At 37.0% G+C, this 21,365-nt stretch overlaps 1 long non-coding RNA gene and 1 pseudogene across 1 annotated transcript; one reads left to right on the forward strand and one right to left on the reverse strand.

Annotated features, from left to right (window-relative positions):
- Nucleotides 1–561: 561 nt before the first annotated feature.
- Nucleotides 562–9,203, forward strand: LOC121244923. The gene is made up of 3 exons (XR_005936505.1): nucleotides 562–572; nucleotides 4,949–4,956; nucleotides 9,082–9,203. It is a non-coding gene; the product is annotated as an uncharacterized LOC121244923 (long non-coding RNA).
- On the reverse strand, nucleotides 7,858–21,365 carry LOC121244922 (annotated as a pseudogene).

The raw sequence follows: 21,365 nt of genomic DNA on the forward strand, positions 1-21,365 counted from the left end.
GGTCCATAGGGGAGGCCATGGTGCATATGGAATTAATGCACTATTTTCTGGGACAATAGTGCGAGTTGGATTTTTGGGTAAATCATTTTCTGGAAAAATGTTTTACAGATATTTTGGGCCAAAATGAGATTTTGGCGTGTGTTGAAATAATTATTTTCGGGAAAAATAATGTGTTGAGTAAAATGCATATTTTTCATGTGCATGCATGTTAGTTGCATTTAATGCATTTTATATTACGTTGTTATTTGGGGTCGTACTTACCTGCGATACCATTTTGTGGTAACGTAGATTTTGATGCAGATGAGGAGGAGGGCGAGCCTGAGGAGACGGTTCCGCCTGAGGAGTGATCTGGGATCACTCGTTTGTTTTTTTTGAAAACTATTGTAATATATTTTTATGGATGACTGTATAACTGCTATTCAAATTTTTACTGATGTTTGATTGTAAATAAATTCTGGTACTTAGTTGACTATCCGCTGCGTTATTTTATTTGTACACTGTTGCATGTACACACACTGGCACTTCGTTGGGATGTGTGACCGTATTGTCACCATCCTGGCGTCTCGATTCCTGTGTATTTATGTAAGGGAGATTGGGGGCGCCACACTATTAAACAAGAGTTATTACTTTTGAAAATTGAAAAACAATTTGATCAACACAATATTTCCGATACTAATGAGGAAGATGATGGTGCTGCCTCTAGTCATGAAGAATCTCTTTCTGATATTAATAAAGAATGTTTGATAGATCGCTTCACTCCTTTAAAATGGTTTTTCAAATTAAAGATTGTTGTTTGCCATGAATCTGAATTCAAAGTTGTTGCTTTAATTGATTTAGGAGCTTATGCGAATTGTATCTAAAATGGAATAATTCCTAGTAAATATTATGAAAAATCTACTGAAAAATAATTTTCCGCTAATGGTACTCAAATGAAGATTAAATATGAACTGAATAATGCTCTTATTTGTCAAGACAATGTTTGTTTTAAAATTTCTTATCTTCTCGTTAAAAATATGACAGTTCTAGGCATGACTTTTATATCTTCTTTATATCATTTTCTTGCTAAACATGATGTCATTACTACTTACCCTTTAGAGTAAAAATTAAAGTTCAAGTTTGCTTTAACCTTTGATATTGATAATGATAAATGTTTGACCGCTTTTATCTCTACTAAGACTAAACATTTGAATTTCCTAAAGTAGTAAATCAAATATAAAAAACATTACTAAAAAATTATGTCATAAATTGTTACAGTAAAAAATTGATGGTTTTGATAAAAAAACTTGATGATATGTGTTCTGATCTTCCTAACGTTTTGTGGCATAGGAAGAAACATATTGTTGATTTGCCTTGTGTTAAAGATTTTTCTGAAAATAATATTCCTACTAAAGCTAAACCTATTCAAATAAATAGTGAGATTTTAGAATTTTTCAAAAATAAAATCCATGACTTACTCGCTAAAACGATTATTAGGCATAGTAAGTCACCATGATCTTATACTGCTTTTTGTGTTTAGAAAAATGTTGAGATTGAGAGAGGGACTCATCGCCTAATTATTAATTACAATCCTCTAAACAAGGTACTAGAATGGATTAGATATTTCATTCCCAATAAGAATGACTTGAACCACAGACTTAGTGACGTTTTTTCTAAATTTGATATGAAATCTGGTTTTTGGCAAATCCAGATTAGTGAGAATGATAGGTACAAAACTGCTTTTACCACTCCCTTTGAAGATCATAAGTGGAATGTTATTTCATTTGGTCTTAAATATGCGCCTAGTGAATTCCAGAATATCATGAATAATATTTTCAATTCATTTTGTCATTTTACCATTACTTATATTGATGATGTTCTTATCTACTCCAAATCTATTGATGAACATTGAAAACATTTGTATTCATTTCTGAATGTCATCAAAAGAAATGATCTTGTTGTCTTTGCTAAGAAAATTGAAGTGTTTTCTTTTATTTTTTCTGGTTTTGTGTGTTTTTCTTTCAAAGTAGGGCGAAATGCCGATATGTTATTCTCCAGAGCCCGACGACTACCACGCGCCCCACCGCAAGATTCCCAAGGCACCGATCCTTTAGATGGGTGAAGAATCTCGTTGAACGGAGCAACGCGTGTGCCACACGCGCAATCCAAAGTATGCGTGTGACATCAACGCACCACCGCAAAGGGAGTTCTACCACCACCACGCACGACATTTCTGGGACCAGGGTCATCGGCTTCTTCAGACTCAACTATTCGCTATACTTCTAAGGTGGCGCCACCACATTCCCTGTGTTTACTTTTTTATTTCCTCTAAGGTTGAAAATGCGGATCTACATCTTTCCAAGCTGTATTTCGCTATTTTCTCACGTATCATTTACGTTTTCAATTATTTCCTTTGTTTTAGGTTAATAATAAAAAAGAAAGTCTCTTGGACATTTTGCCCATAAAGTGAAAGTCTTCTCCTCCTCTGAAAGGTGAGGTTTGAAATCTCTGCTTTAGGTAGAGTATGGTCTCTCAGACAGTTTGTCTGTAGAGTTCTAGAAGTTAAGACCATACCAGTCATAAAAGAATTTGTGAATTGGTGAAGCCTCAACCATGAGTAGTTGGCTTGTAATCTGGATTTTTTCTGTATTTATCAACCATAACTGTAACTTCACTTTCATGAATGAATGCAGTCTATTTCCCATAAAAAGAAAAATCAAGATTCGTTCCCTAGGTTATTATATTCATGAAAGACAAATTCGTCCAATCAATAGACCCATCCAATTTTCTTATAAATTTTCCTAATGTCTTCATTGATAAAACCTAGTTACAAAAATTTCTTGGTTCATTAAATTATATTGCTGAGTTCTACAAAATCTCAGGAAACATTGTTATTAGAGTCATTATGCCATGTTTCTCTCAGCATTATCTGTAACAAACTTAGTTGTGATAAGATAAACATATTCTTTTGTATTTCCGTTATTATGCCTTATCGTATACATTCAAGATCTACCTTATATGCAACATCTATATATTTTTACGTACTTCACAATAAAAAAAACAAGAATTTTCTGCACAAGTTTCAATATTTGTCATGGTATCAGAGAGCCAATCCTTACTATAGATGCTTCTCTTTCCAGCAATTCGACTGATAATCCCTCCAACCCCTACTTCTTGCACATTGGCGATAGCCAGGTGCACTCTTGGTTTCCCAACCCTTAACTAGTGACAATTACTCCACTTGGAGCCGCTCCATGTTCATGGCCCTTAGTGCCAAGAACAAAACATGTTTCATTGATGGTTCTCTCCCTTGTCCCTCTCAACGGATTGATCCCTTGTTTGAGCTCTGGTCTCGCTGCAACAACATGGTTCTCTCTTGGATCTTAAACTCGGTCTCCAAAGACCTTGCTGCCAGCATCATTTTCATTGACACAACCACTACTATGTGGAATGATCTCAAGGAACGTTTTTCTCAAAGCAATGCTCCTCGTATATTTCAACTCCGAAAGGCTATCTCTTCCTGATCTCAAAATCAAACATTTGTCAGCCACTACTTCACTCAACTCAAAGGTTCTTGAGACGAGCTTAATAATTTTTGACCTATACCACACTGCACTTGTGGTGCCTAAAAAACACTCCTAGCTTATCAACACGAGGAGCAGATCATGTATTTTCTAGTGGGGCTCAATGAGTCTTTTTCTTCTGTTCCTGGACAGATTCTCTTAATGGATCCTCTTCCACCTATCAATAAAGTTTTCTCCCTTGTTCTGCAAGAAGAACGTTAACGTGAAGTTGCCTCCCTCAGTGCTCCTGTTGTGGAACCTGCTGCTCTACTCAGCCACAACAATCAACCTACTACTCGCTCTTGAGTCTAAAAGAGGTGCTTCATATTCAACCTCTAAACGCAAGCGCTCTTTTTGCAATCATTGTCGTATTCATGGCCACACGACTGATTGTTGTTACAAGCTTCATGGCTATCATCCTGGACATCGACTTCATCAACCATCTTCAGTTAATCAAGTTTTAGGTACTGATGTTACTACTGCCACACCTCAACTTCCTTTCACCAAGGAGCAATGTGAACAACTTCTTGGTCTTCTCAATACCTTCTTTCCACAACCTATGGTTAATCACATTGCTGCAAGAATCTGAAACTCAACAATTCAGATGGACCACTCTTGTGTAATCCTACTACTTATCATCGACTCGCTGGACGACTTGTCTATCTCACCATTACACGTCCAGACTTTATATACTCTGTTCAAGTATTGAGCCAATACATATCTACTCCTCGGCAACCACACTTGGATGCAGCCCACCATGTGCTTCGTTACATCAAAAACTCACCCAGCCAAACAATTTTCTTCCCCTCTCACAACTCCATGCACTTAAGGGCTTATTGTGATTCTGATTGGGCTAGTTGCATGCACAGCAGGCGCTTTGTTACAGATTATTATATCATCCTTGGTAATTCTCCAATCTCTTGAAAATCAAAAAAATAAAGAACAATCTCTCACTCATCTGCTGAAGTAGAATACCGAGCAATGGTTGTTACAGTTTGTGAGATCACTTGGCTCGTTTATCTCTTGAAAGACTTAACTATTTTGCATCCCCAGCCAGCTCTACTACATTGTGATAACAAGTCAACATTGCACATTGCCGCAAATCCAGTCTTCCACGAACGCACAAAGCATATTAACATTGATTGTCATGTGCTTCACGAGAAGCTTCAAAGTCGTTTGATATCAACATCTCATATCTCTTCTTCACAAAACATTGGTGATCTTTTCACTAAACCCCTCAGAGCTGCTCATTTATCTAGACTGCTTTCCAAGTTAGGCACTTCAAACATTCACCACCCAACTTAAGGGGATTATCAAAGTCATTATGCCATATTTCTTTTAGCATTATCTGTAACAAACTTAGTTGTGATAAGATAAACATATTCTTTTGGTATAAACCACTAATTGAGAGGTTAGAGTCCAATCCACCTCCTTGGTCAGATATTCAACTTCCTTTATTATGCAGTAGGTTAAAACTTATGTCAAGACTCTATCTTATCTTGGTATTGCTACTATTAATTCTTTCAAGATTTTTGAAACTGATGCCTCTGACATTGGGTATGGTGGCATTCTGAAACAAATTATTTCACCAAGTTCATTGGAACAAATTTTTTGCTTTCATTTTGGAGCTTGGAGTAGTGCACAAATTAACTATAGTACTATTATGAAAGAAATTTTATCCATGGTACAATGTATTTTTAAATTTGAAAGTAATTTGCTCAATTAGAAGTTTCTTTTACTATTGATTACAAAGGTACCAAATATGTATTAGAAAAATATGTTGAGAATATTGCTTCAAAATATATTTTTGCCCAATAGCAAGCTATTTTAAGTGTTTTTTTTTATTTTGATACTGATTACATTAAGGGTTTCCCGAAATGCTATCTAACAAGGGAGTGGAAGCAAGAAACAAAGAAAGTGACAAGATGACTAGATTGAATAGATAAAAGAAAAATCTAATTGTAAGCGATTTTGCGCACTAATATGTGCACGCATTCAATATGATTGGTCAGAAATTAGATTTTATTGAAAACAATGTTAATTTGAATTTAAAATATGAAGGCAACAACATTAGTATGCAGATTGGTACGTAAAATTGCTTGTACATAACAAAACTCATAGATAAATGACCAGATAACTATAGTGAAAATAAAGAATGTGCAAGAAACTAAATACTAGGACTCGATGACTGGAGTCCAGATGGACAAGATGATTGGAGTGTAAATAAATAAAGGAGGCGAAAAGAAAGTAAAAAGGATAAAATATTTAGTACTCACAAATTATCAATTGAAATGGCTGTAGTTCTTCATTTAAGATAAACAACAATACATGAAATTTGTTTTGATAAGTAACAACAATATATGAAATTATTTAGGAATTACAAGGGAAGAGCAAGAAACCAGAAGAAGAGAATGGTTCTTAAGTTCTGAAACTCTTAAGGGTTCTCGAAATAAAGTCATGTCCTTCAACAAAGCTAAGCCCTCCTTATATAGGCAAATAAAGACTTACTAGTACAAGAATTTTCTTGATGAACAATAATGAATAGTAAATCTTATTTTTTTACTATTCATTTGACCATAGAAAAGCCACAAAAGCAAGGGTAAATCAGCAAGGATCTCTGACTTTGCCAATTGAAATTACAGAACCGGTAGTGGGAATCATGGGGCCTTCAGCAATAATTTGTAGTAGCTTTTGTTGGTTTGTGCCAACACCAATGATTTGGTTTGTGACCTAGCATGTGGTGGAATTACTGGAGTGTTGGCAAATTTCTAGTGGTGATCATAATGGTACCTTTAAGTGCAATGTGGTGTATTTAACAAGAATGCAATGCTCATTTCGTCGACGTCTGTGGAAGGATGGTGACAAAGTTAAAAGCTATCATGCTCAACAATCTCTATGATTGGTTGAATGCTTATGCCAGTGGGTAAGTCTCCAATCTTTTAGAATTTCAGGAATTGCTTTCGTCTTTTGCCCAGATGGCTGAAGTTTTTTGTATAATTCCTTTGTACCTAGGTTGTACCCCTTTGCGTTGTTAATGAAACTTGCTTGTTCATTTCTTATTACAATCTAAATCTAACTTTTTTATACAAACAAAGAGTATTACCACGCAATTTTACAATAATTGGGACACGTTCACACAGCCCTAATATGATCTACTTTAATTTGATCAAAAGAACATTCCACTCCTACCCCCAACAAAAGATCCTAGATAGCGGTTAAAGACTCATAACTTGTAAATTTTCCCTACATTTTCCTTGCTTTTGATCATACGAGTTTTAAATATTTCTGGTAACAATACTATCTTGGAATCTTGTCTGCAAGTTCAATCAATCTCACACATAATATGTATAAGCATGTGGAGTACATGTTCAACACATCAAAGGTGTTGAGAGAATGTCTATCCTATAATCCTACTCACAAGTGCGTGCGCATATTTATTGTATGTGTCGTGTCCTTATTTGCCAAGTTATTTGCTTTTTTACAATTGCAGAATTAGCTTTCAACTCGGGGAAAAGAAAAGAAAAAACTTTATTAGTGAAAAGACTCATAGGGTAAAAGGCATCTCAAGTACTTCTATACATTGCTTCATTATCACAATAAAACAATTTGTAAATGAAAAACATGCAGTGATACAAAATAATAAATGACTCGAAGGCACCAAAATAACACAGTATCGAATATCAAGGAAACATACTAAAGTAAATATTATTATATATATATATATATATATATATATATACATACACACACACACATATTTCTAGGAGTTCCTACCTATATGGACCCTGTATCTGTCAGCAAAATGTATGACTGACAAGGACTAAAATTGCTTCTAATGAGTTTATTCATGGTTATGATGCAAATCATAACAGCAGCTTAAATAAACTATGTTCTCAGAAGAGGTAAACAGTTTAAAGATTAATGTAACATGACATAAAATACAACAACTACTCTACATCACACCGATCCCAATTAGTTGGAATTCTGGCTTAGTTGAGTTAAGTACATAACCTACATTACATGAATGACAAACTCATTTAGATGAAACCAGTGAAATCACGACTTATACTAATAGGAAGAGGTAGATTTTATTATTTATATTTTTAACACTCCCCCTCCGTAAGTAGGCCCAACAGGTAGAATATTTAATTAATTGGTTGAAGTGTAGAGTCAGGGTTTGAACTTAGAACATCTGCTTTGATATCATGTGAAATCACCACTTATCCAAAAGCTTAAATTAATGGGAAGAGGTAGATTTTATTATCTACATATTTAACATTATCTACATATTTAACAAAACCTAAAAAGTTAATAATTTACTGGAAATAGATTAATGCATTAAAATAGTTGTAACAACTCACATGTCAAATTCGTAAGTGCTAAAGTAGCAAAACTAACAAAACAGTAGAGGCAAAATCAATACTTGTCACAATAATCTGATGTCAATTGCAATCTTCAGCTTTTCATCCCCACTGGGACATGGATATTCCCCTAATCATTATTGCAGACAACAATTAAAAGAGTAACCATTAAATGCAAATAAGTAATGAGTAATGCTACGTACAAGCCTAAGGTGTCCAAGCTTCGCCCAAACCCTTTCTAAAGAGTGGACCCCACCAGAAAATTGACACTTTTTCATGGTGGGGTCCACTTTTTTACAAAGGGTCTGTGCGAGATTCGTATACTTAGGACTTGTACAAAGCATTACTCATAAGTAATATTGTGAAATCTTTGGAACAAATAATAGAGCCATAGCATTGAATCTAAAAGAAATATGACATCAAGAAAGAGAGCATACCTTATCATTCCAAGTGTAACACACTACCGTTCTGTAAATCACCTTCCAAGTTCCAGCCTCTAGAAGAATAAAAACTAATAAGCTCCAAGACTAGCAGACGAGAGAAGACACCCAAAAAAAAAATGCATATTACCTCTTTGATGCTACTTTCCTCAGTTCTTCTATATGATCCTCAATGCTAGTACATGCAGTTCGAATTTCAATATTTTTCTGACAAAGCTCCTTCCATTGTATGGACAAAGCATTAAGCTTAAATGCACTATTTTGCTGATAAATCAAAGAAGCAACTTAATTATCAGATCAAAATGCAGCAAAAAATTGAAATATAAGGTGGGATAGAACGGAAGAAAGTTAAATCACCTGATGATATTTCCTTTCACGATTCACTGTTTCAATCTTTGCATTTTGTTCCTGAGCTAATTTTTGCATTCTGGAAAACAACGAAGCAAGTGAAAAATAATACTACGAGCAAGACAGACTATGAAGAGAACATCAATTAATGGTGGTCATATTTATCTAACATAAAGCATTAAGCTAGTCCATGTGACGCCTCAAAATTAAATTGCTCCATGTGCTTTTTAATTGAACCTTTTACTCCATGTGGTTTTAAGAAGATCAAGGTAATCCCTCTGTTAAAAATCAGATAGCAGATTGTTAACTATACTGACAAGGCATGGCAAGACGTGTCAACAAATTTTAAAAATAAAATAATTCTAGTGAAAAGTTTTTTTTTTTTTGGGATAGGTAGTCAAGAAATTTTATTCATAAAAGTAGGTAAAGCCCAAGTATACAAGAAGTATACATGAGAAGTACCTAACTAGGGTTTACAACCGAAAGTAGAAAATCATAGACATTTAGCCCATTAACACCAATGGCCCCTGCCCATAAGATATTTTAAAAAAGAAAACTTTATGCTCATCCATTGTTCTCTCTCGGTCCTTGAAGCTTCTATCATTTCTCTCTTGCCAAATGCATCAACACATACATATAAAAACCATTTTCCAGATTGTTGTCACTTGTGAATTACCTTGGAGGCCTCTCCAGCTTGCTAGAAAATCCACCAGTCTAAGAGACATGACCCATGATAATCCAATTCCTACAAAAAAATCATCCCACATGGTCCTAGCCACCTCGCAATGTAAAAGCAAATGATCTACTAATCCACCATTCTTTTTACACATACAACAAAGTCCAATACCATTACCTGGCATTTCCTTAAATTGTTTGTGGTGAGAATCTTGTTCAAGGATGTTGTCCAAAAAAAAAAAAAAAACTGTTTTTGAAGGAGCTTTTGTCCGCCATATACTCTTCCATGAGAATGTGGTCATTCCCGGGATCATTAAAATTTGGTGAAACGATCTGACAGTGAATCGACCTTTCTTGGAGGGGCTCCAATTCATCTTATCTATGGTACCCTCGATCATACTTATGGAATACAGTGCCGCATAGAACTCTATAATAGTCTCCAACTCGCAATCTTGGGCTGCCTTAACGAAATCTACATTCCATTGAGAGGGGAGCCATTAGATAAGACCAAGAGATTAGCTATCTCTGCATCCTTCGCTCATGCAAGCTCAAAAGTGGTAGGGAAGGTATCTTGGAGGCTTTGTTCACCATACCATTTGTCATACCAAAATCTGACACGAGAACCGTCGCCTACCACAATATGTGCATGTCTCCGGAAGATCTCCCAACCTTTTCTAATGTATTTCCAAAAAACCCACCCCCATATGGACCGCATATCTTATCAATCACCATCCTCCCCAAGCCTCCCCAAACTGTTCTATAACGGACTTCCATAGCCAGCCCCCCCCCCGCCCCCCGGTGTCGGTACTGCCACAATCATTTATCCAACAAAGTTTGGTTCAACTTTATATAGAAATAAATGAAAAAAATTCAAAATCTCAAAAAATATAAAACTTAAAAGTCAGAAAATAAACTTTAAAAATTAAAAAATACTTAATTAAAAAAAAACCACCGATTAGGAAGGGGAGGGACTCCCTCCAGATGTCGCCCAACAAGTGGTGGCCACATTTGGGCCCCCCCGATCTGGGCTGCCAGGGGGTGGCTCCCAGAACTGCACAACGTAGCGGCCTGATCTGGGCCGTCACAAGAGCCTGGAGTGGCCCTGCTGCAGCAAACCACCTTCATACCTTGCCTGGTCTTTTCTTTAATTCAGTAGTTGCAATTTTTTAAAAAAATAAATAAAATTTTATTTTCTAAATTGTATGTTTTTCTAATTTTTTGAGGTTTTTTTTCTTTTTCTTTTTTTAATTTCAAGTTCAATTATTTTTAATCATGTTTTAAGTTTTAAACTATTTTTTAGCACGTCAACATAATTAATGGTTTACTAACTGATTTTTAACGGAGGGATCAATTTGACCTTTCCTAAAACCACAAAGAATAAAAAGTTCAATTAAAAAGCACACAAAGTAAATTGATTTTGAGGCAAACCACAGGGATTAACAATGTATTTAACCCTAAAGTTTAACTGCTAATATGAAATAATAAATATTATAAGTTTAATTTGTTGGTTGAAATATGGTAATGTTACCTTTAGCATTCACATGCATTAAGAAAGGGACTGAATTGACGCATTGCCAAGTACAAGTTTATGCATGTCACAAATGACGGATTTACAGCATGTAGTATACTTAAGGGGCATCATCAAGATTGACGCATACTATTAGCTAAAGGTGCCAAACTTGAGAAGAAGTGGGGGGGCTTCATGATCAACCTCAATTCCCCATAATGTTTAGGTTATGTATCACACACCTGAGAACATTAGAAAAATGCATCAAGGTGTTCATGATATGAATCAAAGGCTCACGGAGGTATAAGCGTCTAAGCTCAGCTGAAGCATCCAGTTCACTAGAAGAGCTATATGTCCGATGAAGCAAGAACCTACCACGCCATTGTCCTAACCAAAATGCCAGGGTGAGTGTCAAAAAACATTTAAAAACATTCCACTTGCACAGTACAGAATGTTAATATCAGTGGATTTTGCTTACTCATTTAAAAAAAAAAACGCCAGTTAGAATTCAAAGTGTTGGAGTTATGGGATATATGAGAATGTGAGGAAAACTTAACAAGTTAACATGATCAACGAAACACAAGTCACTGAAGCAGGAGAATCAATCTGAATGATGAGTGCAAATGATTAATATACTGGAAATGGAATCTTGCAAACAAACCTTAATAAAAGTGCTTCCAACCGTTGGATGAACTGCTTCCAGAGATCTGGACCATATTTTACCATGAGGTCCAAATTTTCCAGACTGCAAAGAAACCATTATATTCCTTATAAGTACAGGGAAAGTATATTTTGTACTCAAGCAGACAAAACAACATCAAAAGCATACAACTGTTTGATGATCAGGATCTTGCTGCATGTTATAGTTGTAGTAAAGAAATTAATGTACATAGACTCTGGTAGGTTGGTAAGACAAAAAGGATCGTTGAATGGAGAATATCGCAGAAGAGTCACAAGGAACCAAGTAATATTAATTACTTAGATAACAAGGAAAAGCCTATTCAAACTATTTTAGCTCGGGGTAATCACAAGCAAATTCAATAACAATCTCCACAGAAGGATGGCTCAGCCACTTCAGGCAGAGGATGCTGAGCATTTGTTGAGGGCAAAGTATGATGTACCTATATACTGCAATTTTTTTTTTTTTTTTTGAAGTATATACCATAATAACATTATACATATTAGTTATCGTCACGGAGTAATTTTACAGCTTATGGATTGAGAAATTCTTTATCTCACTGGAGCACAAATTACACCCAGGCAATAGCCGGGGACAGATTGGAACAAGTACATGCTAATATGTGCTTGCACTTCCTTGGCCACATCACATCACACAATAACAGGAAAAAAAACAATTATTCTCCTCCCAACAGCAATCAAAGTTCCGCCAGAGTTGAATCTAAAATTTTCGAGAATTATGATCATTACTACCATATAACATCGTCACCTGATCATTTGGTACTGTAGCAAGCATTGAGCTCTCTGAAGTGTCTGCTTCCAAGCTGTTTCATCATTCCTTTTATTCATTGGCGGTGGTTCTAAATTATACCGTGACCTGTCGAGAGGCATTGGTGGCTTTCCAGCTCTCACACGCTCATACTCCCTAGCAATCATTGGGTGATTCTGAAATTCCAAAGTCCACAATAAGACATGCTACTTCACATTCCTCACATCACAATTTGTTTTTAAATTGGCCATTTAGATTAATCTATAATGCTGCTTGAAACAAAATGGGTAGAAAAACACATCAAACCATTAAAAAAATAAGGAAAGAAATAACAAAAGCTAAAATTCAAGCAAGAAACAATAACATGTTAAGTGAAAGGCTTGCATTGGAAGAAACAGCACTTCTGTCTCTTTAGTACATCATCACGACTACATGTGTGTGCTCATGCTACTTAGCCTGTTAGAATGGGTATGACAATGTTGCAAACATAATGCTACGACTTCCATGAATCATAAAAAATGGCCAGGAGATTTCCTATAATTGACAAAAAAAAAAAAAAAAAAAAAAACGTCCAAATTAGCATTTCCTTCTCTTATCCTCTATATAGCTCATCCTTGGTCCTTAAACTATTACTACTGGACCATTTTTTTATATGTAGAACTGGATCAATATAAGTACGAGCATTATATCTGAGTCCATAACTGACTGTTTACCAGAAGAGGTCGTTCCCCTCTGACCCCAGCTGAGCTCCCCAAGTCCTCCCTCTCCTGCTGCCAGTCAGGAATAGAGTGAGGCGAATCCTGTATGCGTGCTAAGTGCTTCCCTTTCTACTAGCTAGGTATCTGGCTGTGGAGGTCTTTCCCTACCCACGGATCTGAGTACCAAAACGATTGTGTAAGAGACTTAGTGCTTCTTTCTCTATACTATCTTTTATAGGCATTCATTGGTGCATTTTCTTTGTAGGACTGCTCCCCTGGTATTAACTGCTCTTTTTCTTTTGGAAGAGAATCTGTTGTTTAACCTAATAGGTTGTACATACCCCAAAATTAAAGAATGAAAACCCATAACGGTCCGTTCGTTCACTCAAGAAACAAATGAAATAAGTATTAAGTCACATCCAGGCAAAATTTTCTCTCTGTACACTTTTTTGCTTCGTTGGTGTTTTTGCTCTTCAATGGCAATAATTCCTTGTGGTGATTAGTGTGTGGTCCAATTTTCAGTGTAGTACAGTTGGTGATTAGAGTGTTAGTGTATTGGTTGGTTTTCGATGGGAATGCACAGTGAGGTTTTTATTGAACAGAAGTCATTTGCGTTTAGAAAGGAGAATGATAGGTGGTGGAGAATCACCGAGAGTAGCAGTAGAGTGGTGAAATACATCTCCTTGGATCATGAAGCTTTGGGGTGGTTGGGCTTTATAGTGAAGGAATGTGCGGGGGCGTTGGGTTCTTCAAAGTTTCTTAGAACACGTAGAACAGGAAATTCTATGTTAATGGTGCAGAGGGGTTGTAATCTCTATGGCAGCTTTCTTTCCCTTTCGGAGTTAGGGCATGGAAAGAGGAGAGGGATGATAGTTGTTCCAGAAGGTAAGAAGGGGGAGGGATGGAGGAAATTTGGAGCCATTTTGAAGGAACTTACAGCTAATTACTCTGGTTTGAGTGGGAAAAACAGAGTCCCATAGTCCTCCCAGGCAGATAAGTTGAAGGTTTTTAGTGGAGATGGTGGTGTTCCATTGCTGAAGGTAGATGCCTCAAGGACGTACAGCGAGGTGCTCCAAGCACAGAAGGTACGGCAGTGTGAAGTGAGTGGAGCGGTGTCTGGTGTGTTTGAGGACGTGCAGAGGTGCGGGGGTGATGGCAGGAAATCGTTGGGGCCAAATGAAGAATATCTGTTGAGGGTTTTGGGTGACATGAAGATTAAAGTGGGGATGTTATTGGAAGAAATTCTAGGACTTAAACGATGCGTTAAGGGGAAGGAAGTGTTGGACATGGGTTTGGTTTTGGGTTCAAAAGTTATGGGCCAGGATTCGGACCAGAGGCAAAAGGGCTCTAGCTCAAAACCCAGTAACGCGTGGCAGGCCGGGCTGGTGAAGAGTCATGGGCCAGGCCAGGCCGTAGGCCCAAAGAAGGCCTGGAGGGCTTTGCAGGGTCAACCTCCCGAGATATCGGTTCAGGAGATGCCTACCAATCAATGTTTTGAATACCGTACCGGACGCCGTACCGATCAAGGCACTGGAACGAAATATTTCGGTACCGGTACCGTTTCGGGATAGCGTTTCGGGATAGTCGATATATAAATAAATTATATATATAAATATATATATAAATTATATTCCAAAATAATAGTCTATATATAAATAAATTATATATAAATACATATATATATAAATTATAAATAGTCTAATCTGAATTGAGGGTTAAAAAATAAGCTTGTAGTTTAAAAAAAAAAACACAGACCGAAATATAGGCCGGTATGGCCGGTATTTGGGCCGGTAAGAAACGGGTATAATACCTGTACCGGCCGGACGACACGAAAAATAACGGCCGTACCGGCCGGTACGGTACAAAATCTAAAACACTGCTACCGATATCTCGGACCCAGAACTGAGTCGCGCGTCTGCGACGCCGTTAAGTCCTTCGACGGACTCCGTTCCGGCACAGAAAGGGACGCCGGTCCAGGTCGACCTTCATGGTGTGTCGGCGCTGTCACCTAGACGGGAGGATTTCGAGGAGGGCGAGATGGAAGAGGAGTTGGAAATGTATGGGCTTTTGACGGCTGATTTTTCGTTGCCGACGTGTGGGCTGCCGTTGGTAAAAGTGCAAAATCAGTCATGTGTGGCAGAAGGAGGCACAACAATGCTTCCAGTGCTTTCAAACTCGTTGGACCAAGAACTGAGGTCTCCGACAGGTTTGTTTTCTCTGGAAATGGGTTCTTTTGAGGGGAATAACGTTGGGGTTGGGCTTGATAATTTCAGTGTTCAATCAGAGAGTGTGTGTGGCTCGAAATTGGCACTGAGGGTTTTATTGAGTGTTGAATCCATTGTTGAACCCAGGGTTGGGCTTGAAAATTGCAGTTTTGAGCTAGAGAATGTGAGTGGTTCGAAATTGGCGTTATGTGAGTAGTTCTAATTATGGGAGTAGTTCGTCAAATTGGGTCTTCAAGAAAGTAGAGGAGATTCAAGCTGTCGTTGGGATTTCGTTTGGAGGGTATGAAGAACAATTTAAGGCTCTCCTCATTGCTCTTGAGGCTAGCCATTCGAAGTCAGCCTCTAAACAGGATAGGGAACTTAAAAAACTTACTTGCTCAATTAATTATGATGTAAAAGAAGGAAGTGGCGGAAGGGATAGATCGAGAGAAAGGGGCAATGTAGTTTTTTATGAAGCCTAAGATTTTATCATGGAACGTACGGAGGCTCAATGATCGCAATAAACGCTTTCGTATCAAATCATTATTACGGATATGGAATGGAGATGTAGTGTGTATTCAAAAAACAAAGTTGTGATTTATTGATAGGAAAATTGTGCAAAGTTTATGGGGGTGCATGCATGTGGGATAGACTTATTTGGCAGCTTTGGGAGCTTCAGGTGGAGTGTTACTTATGTGGGATAAAAGAGTGGTTGAGTCGATTGAGGAGTGTATTGGTGATTTCTCGGTTGCGACTCTATTTAAAAATGTAGATGATGGATGGGAATGGGCATTTGCAGGCTCCTATGGTCCTAACGCGGACAGGGATAGGAGAGGGTTGTGGGAGGAGTTGGCGGGTTTGTATTACTTATGGGATGTGCCTTGGTGTATGGGGGGTGATTTTAACATCATTCGTTTTCCTAGCAAACAATTAGGACATAATCAGTATTCGGTGGCCATGGAAAAATTCTCCGAGTTTATTTTTGATCTGGATCTCATGGATCTCCACCTTGTGGGGGGCGAGTACACGTGGTCAAACGGGCGGGTTTGGTCGAGATTGTATAGATTCCTTGTATCGCCTTCGTGGGAAGCTCACTACCCAGAAGTGAGTCAGAAACGATTAGCTCGATTTAGTTCAGATCATTTCTCTATCCTTCTGGATTGTGGGGGTATTCACAGGGGGTGTCGGTATTTTAAGTTTGAAAACATGTGGTTAACAACGGAAGGGTTTGTAGAGAGGGTGGGTGTTTGGTGGTCTTCATATCAATTTATTGGTACTCCAAGTTACATTCTTGCAAGTAAATTGAAAGCTCTGAAACAAGACTTGAAGAAGTGGAATTTGGAAGTTTTTGGCCACATTGACAACCAGAAGTTTACACTGTTGGAGGAACTGCAAGAGTTAGAGGGGAAAGAAGTATTGGGAGATACCTCAGAGGAGGTGTGTTTGAGGAAGGGCAGGGTTATGGCAGATCTAGAGAGGGTTCTATTGTCAGAGGAGACTTCATGGCGTCAAAAATCTAGGGCCCTTTAGTTGAAAGAAGGAGATAGGTGTACGAAATTCTTTCACAAAGTGGCTAATTCAGATCGGCGCAACAATGATATTGAGTCACTTCTATCAGGCTCGCAGGTGCTATCTTCTCCTCTTGAGCTAGAAAACCATATTGTACATTATTATGAGACCCTTCTCACAGAATCGGTTTCTTGGAGGCCGAAGCTTGATGACCTACCCTTTGAGGCAATTGACTCGCGAAGTGCGAGTGTTCTGGAGAGACCGTTCGTTGAAGAAGAAATTTACAAGGTCATCTTTGGCATGGCTAAGGATAAAGCGCCTGGTCCGGATGGGTTCTCAATAGGTTTCTTTCAAACTTGTTGGGATATTGTGAAAGGTGATGTTATGCAGGTTTTCAATGAATTTCACTCTCTCAAAAGTTTGAAAAATCCCTTAATGCGACCTTCATTGCTCTCATTCACAAGAAACAAGGAGGTTTGATTATTGAAGACTTTCGTCCTATAAGCCTAGTAAGTAGTGTTTATAAAATTATTTCGAAAGTTCTTGCTAACTGGCTTAGTCCGGTGATGAAACTTATTATTTCTAAGTCCCAAAACGCTTTCGTTCGTGGGAGACAAATTCTTGATTCGGTACTCATTGCAAATGAGAGTTTGGACCACAAACTGCGAGAGGGTGTTTCTGGTGTTCTTTGTAAGCTTGATATGGAGAAGGCTTATGATCATGTGAATTGGAAATTTCTCTTATACCTACTTGAGAGGTGCGGTTTTGGGGCTAGGTGGATTTCATGTATGCATCATTGTATTTCAACTGCACGGTTCTCAGTTCTAGTTAATGGCACACCCGCTGGCTTTTTTGATAGTTCGAGGGGTTTGCGGTAGGGAGATCCTCTATCTCCTCTTTTATTTGTTATAGTAATGGAGGCTTTAAGTAGGATGGTGCAAGCAGTTGTTGGGAGAGGTTTTTTATCTGGTTTTCAGGTGGGCAATGGTTCTAGTAGCCCTACTATCATCTCACACCTTCTTTTTGCAGACGATACCTTAGTCTTTTGTGAAGCGAATGCTGGCCAGGTACAATCTCTACGAGCACTCTTACATGTTTTGAAGCAGTGTCAGGACTTAAGGTGAACCTTGGCAAGTCTAAGATGGTTCCACTGGGTGAGGTTTCTAATATCCGTAATTCAGCAAGTCTGCTGAATTGCAAGATGTCCTCTCTTCCAATAAAATATCTGGGCCTTCCGTTGGGAGCAACTTTCAAGAATAGAGCTATTTGGAATGGGGTGGTGGAGAAGGTAGAGAAAACGTTGGCTAGTTGGAAACGGGTGTATTTATCAAAAGGGGGCCGCCTCACTCTCATCAAGAGTACTTTCACTAACCTTCTTACATATTTTTTATCGATATTTCCTATGCCTATAGGGGTGGTGAACAGGATGGAGAAACTCTTCAGGGCATTCTTATGGAGAGGCATGGGGGAGGATAAGAAATTTCATCTGGTGAGATGGAAGACAGTATGTGTCTCAGTTGAGAAGGGGGGTTGGGAGTGTGTAATTTGAGAACTTTTAATAAAGTTTTATTGGGGAAATGACTTTGGAAATATCATTTGGAGGAGGGATCTTTGTGGAAGGAAATTATTGATGCTAGATATAGTGTCGCTGGGGGTGGTTGGTGTTCTAACGAAGTGAGAGGGGGGTATGGTGTGGGTGTATGGAAATTTATAAGGAAGGGATGGCCAAGTTTTGTAAATCAAATTCGCTTTGTTGTTGGTGAGGGCAATCAAATCAGTTTTTGGAGGGATGTGTGGTGTGGAGATCAAGCATTGGAAAGGGCTTTTCCGGCTCTATATTGCATTGCAGGTAATAGGGAGACTTTAGTGGCGGATGTGTGGTCATTTGCTCATGGGGCGCATCAGTGGAACATTATTTTTATTAGGGATTTCCATGACTGAGAATTATCTATTGTTTCAGATTTTTTTTAGCCTATTACATTCTATGGGGACTTATAGGGCGCCGAGAGATAGATTGATGTGGAGGGCTTATGATCACAAGATATGTACAGTGAAGGCGTATTATAACATCTTGACAACACAAGAGCATACTCCGTTTCCCTGGAAGAATATTTGGAGGATTTGTGTGCCTTCTAAAGTAACTTTTTTTGTTTGGAATGCTGCTCTTGAGAAGATATTAACCACGGATAATCTGAGGAAGAGAGGATATGTAGTGATGGATTGGTGTTATATGTGTAAAAAAAATGAAGAATCTGTGGACTACCTCTTATTACACTGTGAGGTAACTAGGGTGTTGTGGGATGAGACTTTTCAAAGGGTTGATGTTGCATGGGTTATGCCTAGGAGGGTGGTGGATTTGTTGGGTTGTTGGTGGAAGATGGATGCAAGGCTGTCATCAAGTGGTTGCAGTGTGGAAAATGATTCCGTTGTGCATTATGTGGTGCATTTGGTCAGAAAGGAATGCGTGATGCTTCGAAGATAAGGAACACACAATGGCCAAGTTTAAGAATTTTTTTCTCCACACTTTAATGTGCTGGTTTTCTACTATTGTATTGCATGGTGATAATGTGCATGATTTCTTGTCTTTAATTTATCGCTTTTAGTGTGTAATTAGGGGTCCTTCTGTATACTTCCTGTGTACAAGGGCTATGTTTATTTCTCTCATATATATAATATTGATCTCTTACTTATAAAAAAAAAAAAAAAAAAACAAATGAAAAATAAAAAGGAAAGCCAAATCTCCAATCTTATGTTTTTATTATATATGCCCTTGTAAACGAAGATCTCCGAAGAAGAAATCCTTGCATGGCAGAATATTCACATTAAGGATATAAACAGTCGTTTCCACAATTTTCTCAAAAAGAAAACAGGTTTAACCTACATGAACACTCTAATGGACTTCTCCAGTTTTCTAAAACTCTCAATTTTAACATGACAGCCAAGATTTCTCTCGTCACTTTCTTCAACAGCCAAAGAAGGATTTTTTTTATCTTTTATAGTCACATTACAAACAGGAAAAAACCCTGAGTTTAACTTCATCAGGATATCTCCCAGAATTTAAATTTATTTGTTCTTTCTCGCATCCTAAATTCTCAGGTAGTAAAGACTGTTCACACTTTTATAATATTTTTTTATCTCATTTTATTTAATTATTATAAATTTTTAAAATTTTTATATAAAATAAAATAAAAAATTTAATTTTTTAAAATTTTAAAATAAAAATAATATTAATAAAAAATATTTTAATAATATTTTATTTAATTTTTAACTGAATCATTTTACCTCTCTTCTGTGAAAATAAACGACTCTAACAAAAAGTTCTGTAAAAACAAACGAGTCTAACAAAAAGGAGAAGGGAAAAGCCCAAGTATCAAGGAAGCCGAGAGTAACCTCGAAATTGAAATTGGGCAGAGGAGGCAGGTCCTTGAGAAAGTCGGCGGGCGTTCTTGGAGCTCCAACGCATCTCTTCCTCAACCAAACGGTCCACCTCTTCCTTGACTCTAGGGTTAGCGTAGTCATCGTCGATGTAGGGCAAGGCGTCGATGACTTCGGCGCTGGATAATCCGGGCCATGTGGGGCCCGATGACTGCAGCGGAGCTTCAAGCATTAGGATATCCCCGTTTCCGTTGTGATTCGCCATTGTTGCAGGCAAACTCTCCAAATTCCAACCTAGACGACTCTAAATGGATTCTTCATCTCATGATTTAAAATATATTATCAAAATTTTTTTTTTTTATTTTATATATTAACTTTTTTAATATACCATCCATCAACTAATTTAATTTTTTTTTTATATATCATTCATCAATTTATCTATTTTTTTTATATTATTTAAATATTATATTTTTTTAATATTTTTTATTTATTTTAAATATATTCTCTAATTATCAATATTATCTTTATATTTTTTGATATTTTTAATACCTCATCATATATAATAACTTATTTCAAATTAATTCAAATTTATAAACTAAACTAAAATATAAATTAATTTTAAAAAAATTATATAATAAAAATATTCTCAAAATATATCCAATGGGATTGTCGCACGTCAACAGGAATATAAAAGCCGATTGGTGTCATATGCAGATTTCTTTTTTTTCTTTTTTCTTTTTTCATCTGGGTCATATGCAGCCTTTTTTTTTAGGCCTAAGCAAGCAAATTTTATTAAAATAAAAAATAATACATGTTAGGAGTGGGGTTCCAACAAATATCTCAATACAATAATTATAGTACAAAATTAGTAATAAAAAAGAAAAGAAAATAAAATAAATTTTGAGATCAATTTCTTAAGAACTATCTAACCCTTACAAAAAAGGTACTGTTTTATTAATATGCAGCTTACTTGTATATATATAGACTCAATATTGAAGTCACCCTAACCAACACAGAGGAAAGAGTAGAAACGAGAGAGAAAAAGGGATTTAAAATGAAAATAAAAAATCTGAAAAAAATAGAAAAAATCAGCCACTGAATAGAGAAATTAATTTAAAATATTTATAATCATGAATAGTATTTTCTACACGTAGCAAAATTACTTTAACAAAATCTAAAGTAAAGGTAACCGTATTTTACTGTAGAGTGCTCTAAAATAGGCTAAATTTACCGTGAAGTGTAGACTGTAGAGCAGAGCACTT

This window comes from Juglans microcarpa x Juglans regia, chromosome 8S (assembly GCF_004785595.1).
Source record: "Juglans microcarpa x Juglans regia isolate MS1-56 chromosome 8S, Jm3101_v1.0, whole genome shotgun sequence".
In the NCBI taxonomy this organism is placed as follows: Eukaryota; Viridiplantae; Streptophyta; class Magnoliopsida; order Fagales; family Juglandaceae; genus Juglans; species Juglans microcarpa x Juglans regia.